General features: G+C 43.4%; 1 protein-coding gene across 5 annotated transcripts in view; it reads left to right on the forward strand.

Moving 5' to 3' along the window:
• The first annotated feature begins 282 nt into the window (after positions 1-282).
• The window catches only part of ITSN1 (intersectin 1), a 231899-nt gene continuing 215669 nt past the window's right edge, over positions 283-16512 (forward strand). For all 5 annotated transcript variants that reach the window (XR_013828579.1, XR_013828580.1, XM_079923189.1 and 2 more), the window contains exon 1: positions 283-505. The gene's annotated coding sequence lies outside the window, so the exon portion shown is untranslated. The remainder of the gene's footprint in view (positions 506-16512) is intronic.

Below are 16512 nucleotides of genomic sequence, written 5' to 3' on the forward strand. Positions count from 1 at the left end.
GAAAGGGGATGGGGAGGAAGGAGAGCCCAGGTCACGCCCCCTTTGCACTTGCTGATTGGTTTATTCGGCTGTCACTCCGTCCTCTTTCATTTTTTTCAGCTGCCCCTCCTTTGGTTCCCCGCGGTGGGCGGGGCTAGAGGTAGGAGGCGGTGAGGAGGTATAGGCCCCTTCTTTCGATTGGTAGATTTTTTGTCCCCACCCACCCGGGGGCGGAGATGGAGGGGTGGATGGGAGCAGGGGAGGCAGCTGAGGGAGATGAGGAGATAGGCGGGAGCGAGGGAGCGAAGGAGGTAGAGAAGAGCGGAGGAGAGGGGAGGGAGCGCAGCTTGGTTGCTCCGTAGTACGGCGGCTCGCAAGGGAGAATCCCGAGCGGGCTCCGGGACGTACGGAGAGGCGGGCGGGCGGGGATGGTGTGCGGGGCTGCGGCTCCTGCGTTCCCTCCCGCTGCGAGTGAGCTGCACTGATTTGTCCCTGGGGCGGCAGCGTGGACCCGCCTGGAGATGAGGTGAGAAGCGGGCTGGACCGCGGCGGCCTGGACCAGGAAGGCGGCAGGGGCGGGGGTCGGCGCGGGGGTCGGCGCGATGGCCGCCTGGGGCGCCCGTTCCCCGGGCCGGTGCGCGTCCCTCCGGGCGCCCTTCACCCTTTGCCACACGGTCGGGAGGCGCGGCACCCGCAAACCCTGTGCCTCGTCCTTCCTATTCTCCCGGGGGCTGCGGTGGGGCGGCCGGCTGGCGGGCGCCGGGAGGCCAGGGCTCCGCGGCAGACTGAGGGGGTGGCGGCTACGGGACGGGCTTCGGGTTGAATGGGCGTCTGCAGCCGTGGCCGGCGAGCGGGGTCCCTCCTTCCTCAGGGTGGACGTGGGGCGGTCGGTCTTTCCAGGGCTGACCTCGCTGCCCTCGGCCGCCTGAGCCTGGCGGGCTGGCCAAGGCTCGCTTCCCCGCCAGCCTCCCGGGGATCCGGAGCTCGCGGGGAGCGGCGTCGCGCCTCCCGCCTTTCTCCCCCGGCCTTGAGTCCCCGGCTCATCCCTTTTTCTCTCTCCTGTGCCTTCAAAATCCCTGTCAGTGAAGGACAGTCAATGCCGTTTGGCCCTGAGTCCTGCTGGGGCTGTCTCTGATGGTATTTAACGGAAAGCGGCTCTTCTTTCAGTGGGAGCGCGTCCCCGGTGTCTGCCGTTCCCCTTCCTTTCTTTACGCACAGACACGGCTTTACGGTGTGGACCGAAGGCACAATTACCGGCTCTTGCTTGAACGAGGAAATGTAATCAGAATCCCCAGGAAAAGGAAACCAACGAGGAATGGGTTGCGCCTTCCTTTACTCCTTGTTTGCCTTTGGATTAGAAGGCAACTTCGTAGATTATATTTCCTATAGACATCTTTTGTTGTGATTCAGACTAAAGGCGTTGCTTTTGAAGAAATAAATTAGCGGCTTCTATGTTGAGTTGAAGGCTATGGAGATTTTTGATGGCCTCTTAATATGAAAGTTTCCTTTAGAACTTTGCCATCATCATTGCTATTCTGAAGGCAGCACCAGCCTGAAATTTTAAATACATGCAGACTCCGGACAGATGCGTTTCTTTGTGCTTATCTGCTGGCATCCTACTCTTAATGTTTCCGTGGTCGGAACGAACAGATAATAAAAACAAGTACAATAAAAAGTATAGATCCTAAAAACAAATACCATACCAAAAAATGCATCTGGAAAATCTCAGTTCTGTCAACGGGGAGGCAGTTTTTACTAATCCCTTTGAAAGGATGAAGACCAGGCTCAGAGATCTCATGGATTATGTGGTGGACAGGATCTGAGGGAAGGAACTGGGGCCATGGATCCAGCAGGCCAGCTGGTTTATGTAGTGCTACTCTTAACCTCTGAAATAGGAGGAATGTATTTGTTGGGATACCTTTATTTTTGGATGACTTAAGGTGCAGAAGCTTAAACGCCCCCAAAGTTATGATTTCTACCTGTCACTGAGAACAAAATACTATGTTTTTTTATTCTCAAATTTTTAATAGTTTACTTGAAACATTTATGTTGTTTTGATGGTTGTTTGCTTATTACTAAAGAAAAAACCATTTTAAAATATTGAGTTCTTTCTGTAGGAGGTTTGTAAAGAACCCAGAAACTTTAGGTAATCTAAATTGAGAAATGAGGGACACTAATTGAGTGATGGTTTAAAAACTATTTAAAACTTCTTTAAGTAGCTCCAGTAAGGAGCATTTCTGATACAACTTTTTTTTAAAGGCCATTTCTTTATCTAAGAATGTTATCTATTGAAATTGCTGAGGCACATGGTACCTTCACAAAACTCTATTATTATTCTGCCTGAGTAAGAGAGGAAATGAACAAATTTTTGATGTACTTTGGAACCCTGTGGATTGTTCAGATACTAAGCATTGTGAAATAGGGCATAAAATGAGTGGTAGCAAGTTAGTTCCCTGAAATGTTTGTCTCTCTTAGCTAATTTTCTTTTTTGCAGTTGACTAGCAATTTCCTTTTTCTTAATGCTTATCCCTAATATTGGGAGTAAAATTCTGCTTAGTTTCATGTTTTCCCCAAATAACTAGATTAAGGCAAACTCAAATCTATAATGGGGGTTAAGAAGGCGGTGCTGGTAAATCCCTCTACTCTTACTCAGCTTTCTTTTTTTTTTCCGGTACGCGGGCCTCTCACTGTTGCGGCCTCTCCCGTTGCTGTGGGATCTTCCCGAACCGGGGCGCGAACCCGTGTCCCCTGCATCGGCAGGCGGACTCCCAACCACTGCGCCACCAGGGAAGCCCTTACTCAGCTTTTTAATTTGCTAGATTTGTGAATTATAGGGAATTAATTACAGGTCGGTTGGGTTTATATTACTCAGTTCACATTCCACTGCCATAGAGCTTTTCTCTTCTGAATGATCATTCTCTTCTGAATGGTTCCACTTACTGGCGGGTTTCTCAAAGTCTGGACCTCAGAACACTTATATCAGCATTGCCTGAGGTTCTTGCTAAAAATACAGACTCCTGGAATCTGATTTCCAGCAAGTCCTCCAGGAAGTTTTCTTGCACAGTAGCGTTGGAGAACCACTGGCATTGTGCTTCCTTCTCACTGAGCGTGTCCTAAGACCATGTTTTGAAGAGGATAGCAAGTTTTTTCAAGAGACAATAACTTTTATCCCTTAGGCTGCTAATAAAAAACTATGACATTCAGGTATGTGACACACCTATAATATAAATTTCAGAAGGGCAGAGACTTTGGTTCATCATTGTACCTCCAATGCTTAGAAGAGTGCCTGGAGGAGCTTCATGAAACACTTGAGTGAATTACATCACAGTGAGGCCACGTCTTTAAACCTTTACTTGTAAAGTTAATCTTATCACTTTGTAGTCATTGATTTTAAGCTTGGAGCTGCAAGTACTGTACCCCAGTCATTTCTGTAAGTTTGGTTGGCTCTGAAAGGAGAGAATCTTTCCCAAGCTTAGACTGCTCAAGGCGATAAGCTGGAAAGAAGACTCCTAGCAAAATGTTTGCTTAGGCTCAAAATATAAATATAAGTCACAGTATAGTGGTAAATTACTATGTTATCACTACATTAAAATGCCATTTTATAAGCTATGATAAGCCCAACATAATGCAATAAAAATTGGTTTCCAAAAAATGTAGAAAACTGGTATGTTTTCTGATTTTATTTTTCATCCTCGTAACATATGACCTTCACTCCTTTTTTTCAGAGTCCAGCACAGGACTCAGTCCCATAAATAACAGCTTCTGTTGTGTAGTTGAGGGGATGGATAGTTAAGAGTGCAACATCTAGAGAATATTGGGTTTGACCACACATAGTCTGTGACTTTGATCTAGTCACCTAACCTCTCAGTGCCTCAGGTTTCTCAGCTGAAAATGGGAATAGTTGTAGTAAAATTTAATACTTCTAAGTGCTTGCTTAAGTTCTTCAGATCCATTCATTTAATAAATGGTAGTTACGATGATCATAAAAAGTTGAGGTATATAAAAATATATGAAACTCTAGCTAGTCCGCTCAGTTTTTGTACTACTGTACTTTATGGTAGTAAATAGAAATCCATTGCTTAAAAAAGAAGTCTCTTGCTAATTTCTTGGCACTAAATATGTATAATTTTTAAATTATAACAATAACTAAACATTAAAAGTATTTAATAAAACATCAAGTTCTATGCAAATTTTTTTCTAAATAAAGATAAACCTGTCATCACTTTCAGCTTAATAGTATTATTTCAGAAAGAAACTAATAATCAGTTTAGATAATCCCTTGTATTTTAAAGAATCGCATATTTATGGTAGAACAATTGAAATACAGAACAGCAGAAAGTAGAAAACCATAAAATACTTAGAGGTCCACTACCTGAATACATTTCTCTCCAGACCCTTTTTCTGTGTGCATGTGGCTATTTATATACAGTTTTTGGTAGCAAATATGGGATCCTGCTATACATGATTGTTTTGTAACCTGTACTTTTTTTCTTAACATCTTACATGAATCTTTTCATGTCTGTATAGTCAGTTATAATAGTAGTTGAATAATATTCCATTTTATGGGTCTGTGATAATTTAACCAATTTGTTTTTATTAAACATTAGTTTATTTTTTTCCCACCACTATAATCAGTATCTCTGCAATGACTGTCCTCCATGCATCTCTATATATACTTTTGAGATTTTTTATCCTTAGGATAAATTTCTAGAGGTTTGATTGCAGGATCAAAGTGCATGCTATGGTTTAAGAGTTTTTGATACATATTTCCAGTTTGTCATTTTGAAAGGTTGTAGCAATTTACACTGTTAGCATGGTGTATGAGAGTTCCGTTTCCCTCCCCCTTCCTTTTTTTGGGAATGACTTAACCAGTGACAAACCTACTGAATTGTTTTCATTTTTAGGAAGAAGAATGGGATGTTATTGTGACCAGTTTGATGGTGTGATATGGAAAGTCAGAAAATTCATACACCTGTCACAATGATAGCTAACTTTTTTTTTTTTTTGGCTGTGCTGGGTGGATTGTGGGGTCTTAGTTCCCAGACCAGGGATTGAACCTGTGCCCTCTGCAGTGGAAGCACGGACTCCTAACCACTGGACCGCCAGGGAATTCCTGATAGCTAACATTTATTGAGTCCGTTTACAACATTTTATAAGCATTAACTCACTTAATTTTCAAAAATTCTCTGTTCTTTAGATGAATATGACTTGGAAACCAAGGTACCTGCAGTTAAGTAACAGAGAGCCAGCAAGTGGCTATGCAGATTTGTTACTCTAGAGCCCAAACTCTTAGCCACAGCGCTGGATTGCCTATTTCCTGCACATGTTGTATGGCACTGGGGGTACTTTTTACATTCCTGATTTCTGTTTTGAAATAACCTAGCAGTTTCTTGGCGTGCATTAATTTATTAAGTAGGTGGGGCACAGATTTGAAGCCCTCTCATTGAGGAGTTCGTCGCATAAGTTAGCACATAAACAAGCCTCATGTCCTGTCTAGCACCCACCTCTCAAAGCAGTGTGCTACCCTTTCCTCTGTAGTGGTTTTCCTAAAGCACCCCTGCGTGAGAAACAGGATTAGAGTCACAGAGAACACTAGCGAAATTGGAAAAGGCAGTTTACTTGTGGTGTGGACTTGCCTTGGAAACACGAGACAACGTACAGAAGTGTGATTAGGGAGACAGCCGGGAGTCTGTCCAAACATTTCTGTGTTGGCCAGTTTGGAGATTTGAAGTGCCCAGTGGAAGTTCAGTTCAGGAATGCAAAGGCCTCACTGTAGAGAGCTGTCACCCATCCACTGGGAGACCATTTAAAAAAAAAAACCCTTCTATTCATAAGTGTGATGGTAGAATATCATTAAAGTTTTGTTGCTCATGACTGTAGCCCTCTAACAAGGTGAATTTCCAGTAAGCTAATCTGTTTGAATTCATCATTGCTCTTTTCACCTTTTTCTAGTAGGACTAATGATTGGCAGCTTACCTGACTAGCTTATTGCCCACAGAGAGGGCTGGTGAAATCATTTTGACTTCAGCTCTCTGGCCTGAGTTTGAGCTGCTCAGTCAGGCAGGACAACCACCGCTCAGTTTTAAGCTGGACACCAAAACCCAGTCTCACTGTTGTGAGGGCTGGAGCTCCACCCAGGCCGGGTGGGAGTGGTCCTGGGGGCACTTTACTCCTCATCCAGTGGTGGAGCCAGGAGGTGAACTGAGGGATGCGATAGTTTCGGATTCAGCTGAATTTGAGAAAATATTGTTGGCCAAAAAGCTCATTCGGACTTTTGCATAACATCTTACAGAAAGACCCGAACGAACTTTTTTGTGAACCCAATAACAAGGTCATAGCAGTTGGTCAAAGTTTTTTTTTAATCCTTGGTGGTTAAAATTAAACGTCTTCTCCCTAATGCAGCTAAAAAAAAAAGTTAGCTATCATTGTGACAGGTGTATGAATTTTCTGACTTTCCATATCACACCACCAAACTGGTCACAATAACATCCCATTCTTCTTCCTAAAAATGCAAACAGTTCACTAGGTTTGTCACTGGTTAAGTCATTCCCAAAAAAAGGAAGGGGGAGGGAAACGGAACTCTTGTACACCACGCTAATGCAGGAGGGCCAGCTTTGGGTCCTGTGTGCCTTGGTGAACCCTTTGACTTACTTCTCTGTCAGGGATGGTTTTGTTCATCCCAGCATTTTGTCTGCAAGTCCTTATGGTGATTGGTGGATATAGGGAAATGGACAAGGCCAACTGGCTTTTAGTGTCATGCTTTCACCAACCTGGTTACGAAGGACACTGATTCTTATGATAAAACCTTGGAAACAAGGTGTCATCGGAGTCATTCGTTGTGTGTGTGTGTGTGTGTGTGTGTAGAGGGCTAATCACCTCTCTCTGAGGCAAATTTCCCGAGCAGTTTTATTCTAACAAGGGTAATGTGTTGTATTATAAGACATTGTATAAACACACACACACACACACACACACACACCCATTCCTGTGCATTATCTATAATAAGAGTGTTGTGGAGCCACTGTTTTATAAAAATCAATTCATTTCTGCTGTAATCTTAGGATAATAGATTTTAGAAGCAAGTAATCTTTCAGTTTCTGGAATCATTTGAAACTCAACTGTTCCATTCTTACAGAATTAGGGTATTCCACTTTGATCACTGACATATAAAAGCTGTATAGCTAGTAATGAGAGAAACCTTGAAAAGTTGACCAAAAAATTAGTACCATTCCTGGTATATATACCAAGTTTCAGTAGTTAAAGGTACACCCTCCTTTATTTCTCCTCTTTCTTTCACTTACAATAAATAATATTAAACAAAGTCAGTAAATAATAATATGTCTCTTATAGGTAGTACTGCTTATTTTCAGATACCTTGAGATATTGTCATTAAAATTGCTGTTTTAATATTCTTTAAATGATTAGAGAAATTGAGGAGGGAGAGAACCTGGTAGAGGGGTTGACTAGGGTGTGAGCTCCACGAGACAGGGAGTTTGTCTGCGTTCCTCTCTGCCTTATCCTCAGGGCTTAGAACAGTGTCTGGTGCACAGTGGACACTCAACAGTCGCATGCTGGCATGTTGAATAGATTAGTGTTTGAGGCTCTGTTTACCTGGAGGCCCGAGTCACCCAGGTCAGGTGAGCACTGGAGAGACAGGTGAGGAATAAAGGAGACAGGAGCTGGTTTGGATTTTATTCAGAGTCAGTGGAAGTAGGAAGCCAACATCAGTGGTTTTTTTTTTTTTTTTTTTTTTTTTTTGTGGTACGTGGGCCTCTCACTGTTGTGGCCTCTCCCGTTGCAGAGCACAGACTCTGGACATACAGGGTCAGCAGCCATGGCTCACGGGCTCAGCCGCTCCGCGGCATGTGAGATCTTCCTGGACTGGGGCACAAACCCGTGTCCCCTGCATCGGCAGGCGGACTCTCAACCACTGCACCAACAGGGAAGCCCCCAACCTCAGTTTTAAGCAGGGGAGTACCTTTTGTTTGAATAGATTCCTCTGGATGTTATGTGGGAGTGGATTGGAGGAGAGCAAGAGAGAAATGTTAAATTGACCCTGCTTTCAGTTATCTGAAAGTTGACATTTCTACCTGGCCTTGTACTTTTTCTTTGCCATGAGGGTAATAAGATTTACTCTTTGATGGGGTGAGATGAATAGTGATTTGTATAAACTTTTGAAGTTCTCTGAGGAAAAGAGAACCCCATAAAACCACTATTCTTATGGATCAAATAAAATAAAACAATGTAAAATAAAGATCAGAAATTATTTAACTTTTTAACCATTAATTTAATTGAGGTTATGACTATAGATTTCTGATAGGAAAGATTTTTCGGTTTACATTTTTTGGTGAAAGAAACTTTAAATATATGGAAATGAATCCTTAAAAATAGCTGTTTTATGAATTGAGTGTCTATAGAAGCTATTCATTTTGAGGAAGATCTTATTTGTAAAACGCTAATATTGTCTGTCCAATCTGGTGTTTTAATTAGTATCAAAGGGAGGGAAATACTGCAGTAATTGTAACCTTACGTTACTTCCTTAGTTCTGTTAGTTTTAAACCATAGTCATTATCTATTATCTTTAGTTGTTTTGATCTCATTAGATTAAGTGATATTGCAGTTGTGATTTGGTAATTTAAAAAGTAACATGTTTTTCTTACTACAAAAGCAATACATGTTTATTGAAGAAAACTTTTGGAAATTCAGATAAAGTAGTAAAAGAGCGTATCTGGAATCTCACTGTCCAGAGATAATGACCATTTGTACCCTGTGAGGGATCAGCTTGCTCAAATTACCTAGAAGTTTAGTTGTATTCAGTCTGGGAGACATGAAGGCATGTTAGGGACTCTGGGGACTGAAGATGGTCCCATGGATGGGGCAGCCCAGGGCCAGTCTGCCCAGACATTTGTGGCCCTGGGAGGATGCATCTTGGTGTTACTACACCTTCTAGCTTTTTAAGAGAAGCTGGAAATCTAGAAATATGGATTTAATAAGAAATCTCCCAATTTTTATGTTGGCCACAATTTTTAATAACACGCTGGGGTTCAAACAAAGCATACCTGAGGGCTGCATTCAGTCTTTTTTGCCTTGCCAGTTTATAACCTCAGGTATATATAGTTTTGTAGCCTGTGTTTTTCACTTAGTATATTGGAATATATTCCCAAGCCTTAACCGTATGCTACCTCGGCAGTGTGTACCTGTCTACTGTTTCCTTACCAGCATTGGGTAGAACCATCTCAGAAAAAAAAATCTTAGCCAGTTTTATTAGTTTTAACTCGCATTTTTTGGTACTGCTGATGAGTTGAACATTTAAATGCTTATTGGCCTTATACAGATTTACTTGGTAACCAGCCACCTTGCTAGAACTCTGAGTTCCAGTAGTGCTTTGGTCATTTATTCAGTGCTTCTCAACCTTTCTAACATTATATAATATTTGTACCACATCAGTCCTAGTAATTAGTACTAATGGCAGGCATCATTCCCTAAACCTGAGGGCATCAGTACCTTGAGCACACCTCTAACCCATGTTAAAGATCTACAGGTGAGAAGTTCTGAGTTTGGTCAGTGGCGTAGTGAATGTTTGAGCACGTGCTCTGTGCCTGGCATTGCTCTAGGTGTCCAGCCTTGAACCAAGACAAAGGTCTCAGCTCTCCAAGACCTCATGATTTTTTTCATTTCTTTTGAGTTTTTCATGTAGACCATCATATTTATAAAAGATACTTTTTATTTCTAGAATTTATAATTAATTTTTTGGCTTGTATTTCTTACTGACATGAACTCCCCAAACAGTGGTGAATGCTAGTTACCCTCTCATTTCTTAAATTCAGTTAATTCTCTTAAGTTCTATTAAACTCTAGACTTTGGTGACCATTTCCTTTATTTTGATGATGAGAAAACCAGGGTACAACCCTGGGAATGTGTAATGGGAACTTTTGGAGTGTCTGCCTGACTCAACACGAATCCCTTAACTGTCCTCTAACCTAGACATCCACTCCCCTGCATACTTCTTCATTCCCACAGAAGACACAGAGGATTGAACCAGGTTTAGGGACCCTGACCCAAGGTAGTCCAATCAGTGTCCTTTCCTGGAGATTTGACCTCAGTGTGTTCACGGGCCATAACGTAAAAACTTGGGAGTTATAGGCAGTTACGTTCTGCTGTTGTGTCTGGGGACAGATAAAGGTGGTTTGTGGATGGAGAAAATAAAGCAAGTATCTAGAGAGAAGCAGGAAGAGAGAACTACTACCTGAGACTGATAACTTGAAACATCTGTTCCAGTTTTTACTGGAGCTGGTTGCATTCCTGTTCCTGAGTTCTGTGAAGTCCTCCTATATTCTTATGATTACATCCCCCCTCCACCGAACACACGTGTTAGTTGAAACCAGCTGATGTTGGGTTCTGTTACTCTGATCTAAGCCTTCTCTTCATTTTCAGCTCTATATTCTTTTTATAATCCTACCTCATCTCTTGTATTTCTTGACTATCGTCTGAGGAAGTTGTGAATTTAATATTATTTTCTCCATATAACAGCAACATCAAAAATTAAGGATACACTACTATATATAAGTTAGATGGGACTTCCCTGGTGGCACAGTGGTTAAGAATCCACCTGCCAATGCAGGGGACATGGGTTTGATCCCTGGTCCGGGAAGATTCCACATGCCACGTAGCAAGTAAACCGATGCACCACGACTACTGAGCCTGTACTCTAAAGCCCGCGAGCCACAACTACTGAGTCCACGTGCCACAAATACTGAAGCCCGAATGCTCTAGGGCCTGCATGCTGCAACTACTGAGCCTGCGTGCTGCAACTACTGAAGCCCACGTGTCTAGAGCCCGTGCTCCACAACAAGAGAAGCCACCACAATGAGAAGCCTGTGCACCGCAACAAAGAGTAGCCCCTGTTCGCCACAACTAGAGAAAGCCTGCACGCAGCAACGAAGACCCAACGCAGCCAAAAAAAGAAAGATAATCAACAAGGACCTACTGTATAGCACAGGGAACTCTACTCAGTATTCTGTAATAACCTATATGGGAAAAGAACCTGAAGAAAAATGGATATATGTATATGTATAACTGAATCACTTTGTTGAACACCTGAAACTAACACAGTATTGTAAATCAACTATACTCCAATGTAACATAAAAATTAAACTAAAAAAATTAGGGGCTTCCCTGGTGGCACAGTGGTTGAGAGTCTGCCCGCCGATACAGGGGACACGGGTTCGTGCCCTGGTCTGGGAGGATCCCGCGTGCTGTGGAGTGGCTGGGCCCGTGGGCCATGGCCGCTGAGCCTGCGCATCCGGAAGCCTGTGCTCCGCAACAGGAGAGGCCACAACAGTGAGGGGCCTGCGTACCGCCAAAAAAAAGAAAAAAAAAAATTAAAGACAGCAAGAGACACAAAAGTGCAGAAATTTAAGCTAATTTAGGCAATTATGATTTTATTGGAAAGGCCATTTTGCAAATGTGGATGCCCCCTCTGACCTCTTTTAAGCCAGTTCAGATCTCTAGCTGAGGGAAAACAGAAAAGAAGAGATTTTGAACTTAATTCCAAATGCCCTAGAATTTCAGTGGAGTTACTCCCCTTCACATACATATAACCGTTTGACCTCATGAAAAAAATGATACTGCATCTGTATAGGGGGTCTGTTCAAGCGTGTTCTGCTCCAGCCAGTGAAAGAAGACTCAACTTTAATATCTAAATATCAAGAAATTGAATCACAGTATAATTTACCTGGGGCTAGACTTAGATTAACTTTCTGTCTCATGGTGATGTCATAAGTACTCAGTGTTAAGTTTAAATATTCCACTATCCTAAAGGCATTGGATGGGGAGGGGAAAAAATGAAGAATGATAGGAAGAGAAGGAAAGAGTTGTAGTAGAGAGAAGGAAGAAAGCTCAGTGCTGTAATTCTCCTTATTCATATTGTATTTATCTGAACTTTTTCATTTGCAAGCAGAAGAAGCACAAATTGTCTTAAGAAAAAAAGGGAAATGTATTGACTCACATAACTGTCAAGTCCAAGGGTTCTGATTGGCCTGGCTTGATCATGTGCCTGAACCAGTCACCCTGGCCAGGGGAAGGCAGGACTCTCATTGGCTGTCCTGGGCCTTTGGGTCCACCTTTTGTACCAGTTTGTAAAGTCAGTAGCTAGACTCCTGGAATTAGCAGAAGGAGGGAAAGTGGGATCAATTAGGGGGAGAAAGAATGCCAGGCAGGCTAACACACTCATCGTATACAGTGATCCGACAGAAAGGGGCTGATGGTGACCCTCTTTTTTCCTTTTGAGTGATAGTCTTTAATAAAACAATAATACAAAGACATCAAAGCAATCCAAAGTATATATGCACTTTCTTCTCAATAAAGCTTTTTAAATTTAAATGTTCAACATGCTGCCCAAGAATCTGTATTGTTCATTCATTTTAAAACAAAATATATTTTACTATCCTGTGATTGCTCTAGGTACGATGAAGTTTGGGCAGCTCATCTCTAATCTGGTTAGATCACCTTTGGTTTAGAAGTGTGGACATTATTTCACTAGTTTGACTACTTCTGTAATTATAGATTTTGTCAGATTATTTTCCATGCCTAAAGGTATGTTAGTATTCTCTCTTGGTGTGTATTTGGAGGCTTTCTAACTTACGGTTCATCTGGAACTGCTGGGGAAATGTGTATACTATGGAAAAGTTGGAGCTGGAAGGGGATATCCTTTCTTCAGCCATCTGCTTTTTTAAATTAGACTCCAGGAAAGATAGCAGTTCGACCTTTTTCAGAAGGGCATGGGTCTATTTTTAATTGTTTTGTTTTGTTTTATTTTGTTCTAAGAGACCGATAACAGTAGGTGGTGAGAGCTTATGGTATCTTGAAAAATGTTGCACTTTTTAAAAAAATTTTTATTATTTATTTATTTTTTGGCCACGCCCCATGGCTTGCAGAATCTCAGTTCCCTGACCAGGGATTTAAACCGGACTGTAGTTGTGAAAGCCTGGAATCCTAACCACTAGGCCACCAGGGAACTCCCACTTATTTTTTAAATTATATATCTGCAGCATGATTTATCAATATTTCACATGTTCTGATCACAACAATTCCACCCATAAACTCTAGTTCCTGGACCTTCTTCCTTTTATCTCAGATTGTCAGTTTCCCCCAGTTTCATTTCCTTCCACCTGCAACTGGGACCTCAGAGTGGGTCACCCCAGCTATTTCCTTGCCCTGGTGTCCTTCTGTCACGTCTACCCCACAGACCTCCATTGCTAGACCAAGCCAACTATCTGTGTTCTGTTTCCTGTATCTGTGCTGTTAAAAGTCAGCTGACAAAAACTGAACAAACTTTCGGACTTTTGTCCTTACCCATTTAGCTGCATTCTTCCTGAGCTTGTATTCTGCTAGGAATTCTTCCTCCACTCTCTCTCCATTCCTCACAGACACTGTACCACATTTGCCCCTTTCCTCAAGCCTCCCTGCTCCTCTGAACCTTCGCTCTCAGGAGCAGTTCTGCCTCCTGGCTGGGCCTGCTGCCCACTTCCCAGGCAGGTATCGTAAATCTATCTGACTCACACTTGCTCTTTGCTTCTTGAGATAAGAGGGTGAAGGAAGAGGCAGGTGTCTCCTTCCCTTCCCCTGGTTCTAGATGCCATCCTCTTCGGTTTCCTCTGAGGCTCTGAGCTCAGTCCCTCATCAGAGCCACAACTCCATCCCGCTTGACTGCTGTGTGCAGGTGCTGTGGTAGGAGCTGGGGAGACAGTAGTGACAGGTCCCTGTCCTCACTCTATTTATATTTTACTAGGGACAGACAGACATACCCCACGCCCCCCAATCACAGAAATAAATGATTCCTAGCTGTTGTAAGTGCTATACAGAAAGTGTCCAAGAGGACCTAGTCTAGTCCTAGAGTCCAGGGAAGATGTGACATTTCCTTGGCATCTGAAGGATGTCTAGCAGGTCATCAGGGAAGGGAAGAAGTTGTTTGACTGAGGGACCAGAACGTGACAGGGCCTGTGGCATAAAGAAGCACAGTATATTTGAGTAGAAGGCACTGTGGCCGCCATGAAGAAGCTGGAGAGGGAGGTAAGGCCAGATGTGCAGGACCTTGCAGGCATGTACAGAAGGGTCCATCTCAGAGTCCCGATCTGAATCACGCTTGCTCTCAGCCTCCCGTGTCCTCCATGCCCTCCTGGTCTCTGCTCGCTCCTTCACGCCGCTCAGCTTTGACCCCCTCGACACTGCACTGTCGGCATCTCACATCTTCCTCTAACAGCCTTGTCTCTTGGAAGAATAGCTGTGCTGGGTGTCTGCCTTGTCCCTGTTGCCTGTTGCAGTCTGGGTCTGCCTCTGCCCCTCCATCGTTGAGTCCCATGCACAATTTCCTGTCAATTCATTTCTCTATCTTTCTGTGACTTTCAATACGTTCTGTAGAAACACTCTTCTGCTTGGCTTTCTGTGTCTTCTGCTCTGTGTGTTCTCCCCTCTCACATCTAGGACTTCTTAATCTCCTCTGAGGGCTCCTTATCCTTATACGTTGCTGTCCCCAGGGGTGTTTTTTCTACCCTCTTTTTTTTTAAAAAATTATTTATTTAATTTATTTACTTTTGACTGCGTTGGGTCTTCGTTGCTGCACGCGGGCTTTCTCTAGTTGCGGCGAGCGGGGGCTACTCTTCATTGCGGTGCGTGGGCTTCTCGTTGAGGTGGCTTCTCTTGTTGCGGAGCATGGGCTCTAGGCACTCGGGCTTCAGTAGTTGTGGCTCACGGGCTCTAGAGCGCAAGTTCAGTAGTTGTGGTGCACGGGCTTAGTTGCTCCGCGGCATGTGGGATCTTCCCGGACCAGGGCATTGGCAGGCGGATTCTTAACCACTGTGCCACCAGGGAAGTCCCCTCTACCCTCCTTTGACCCTACACTGTCCTCCAGGACGGTCATCTCCACTCTTAGTTTTATCTGTCACAATTAAGTCCTATTGTCTGCATGTCCATACCTGGAGCTCTGTCCTTTCTTCTGGGTTTTGACCCTTTATCTGAGTGCCTCCTGTGACCCTTGGGCACTTCCAATGCAGTGTGTCCAAAACAGAGCTCACCACCACCTTTCTTCTGACAACCTCTTTCTCTGCCTGTATTTCCCATTCTGGTGAATGATACTATTATCTGCCCTTTTGTTCATTCTTTCAGCAGTTGTTTATTGAATACTGTTATATACCAACAACTATGTTATCAGATATTCTGGTGTAATTAAAAAAAAATACAGTTAGTCTTTGTTCTGGATTCCTGTCACAGAAAAACCTTTGGACTTTCCTGAGTTGGCAAGAATGCCTTTTGTTATCCAAAATGAGCCCTTTTGGACCTTACCTGAATTTATGCTAATGAAGTACCTTTCAGCTCCCCACTACCATCACCTTCAGGGAAGAGGAAGAAGGAAGGATGAGATCGAGGTCAGTCACATGGCCAATGATTTAGTCAGTCATGCCTGCATGATGGAATCCCATATAAAGATCCTAGAATGATGAGGTTCGGGGAGCTTCTGGTTTGGCGAACACTTAGCTGTGTGGAAAGGAGTGCACCTGTATTCCATGGAGGAGGAGAGGAAGGTATGGAATCTCTGCACCTCCCTTCCCCCATACTTTGCCCTATTAGCCCAAATGGCCAAATGGTTGTTCCCGAGTTATATCCTTTATAATAAAACTGTAATCACAAGTATGGAGCTTTCCTCAGTTGTGTGAGTTGTGAGTTATTGAACCTGGGGCAGCGGGGGTCGGTGTGGTCATGGACCCTGCGAGTTTGTAGCCTACATGGCAGAAGTGCTGGTAGCTTGGGGATCATTGAGACTTGGGGCTGGCGTTGAAGTGGGACTGAGCCCTTAACCTGTGGAGTCTGCGCTAAATTGAACCGTAGGACACCTAGTTGATGTCAGAGAATTGTTGTTAGAACACATATTCTGGGACTTCTCTGGTGGTCCAGTGGGTAAGACTCCACGCTCCCAATATAGGGAGCCTGGGTTCGATCCCTGGTTGGGGAACTAGATCCTGCATGCATGCCACAACTAAGAGTTTACATGCCACAACTAATAAGTCTGCATGCCGCAACTAAAGATCTTGCGTGCCACAACTAAGACCCAGCGCAGCCAAAGTAATAAATAAATAAATATTTTTAAAAAAACCATACTCTGACTGTAGAGTCTGTAGATGTCTATACAGTTGTCCCTCGGTATCTGTGGGGTGGTGAGATTGGTTCCAGGACCCCCCACGGATACCAAAATTCCTGGATGCTCAAGCCTTTCATATAAGATGGTGTAGTGTTTGCATATAACCTATGCACATCCTCCCATATACTTTAAATCATCTCTAGATTATTTATAATACCTGATACAATATAAATGCTATGCAGATAGTTGTCAGTGCTCAGCAAATTCAAATTTTGCTTTTTGGAACTCTCTGGAAATTTTCTTTCTGTGTATTTTCGATATGAGGGTGGTTGAATCCACAGCTATGGGACCCGTGGATACGGAGGGCCAACTGTATATGGTGTAGACTCAGTACCTGTGTC

Source organism: Stenella coeruleoalba (genome assembly GCF_951394435.1).
Source record: "Stenella coeruleoalba genome assembly, chromosome: 5".
In the NCBI taxonomy this organism is placed as follows: Eukaryota; Metazoa; Chordata; class Mammalia; order Artiodactyla; family Delphinidae; genus Stenella; species Stenella coeruleoalba.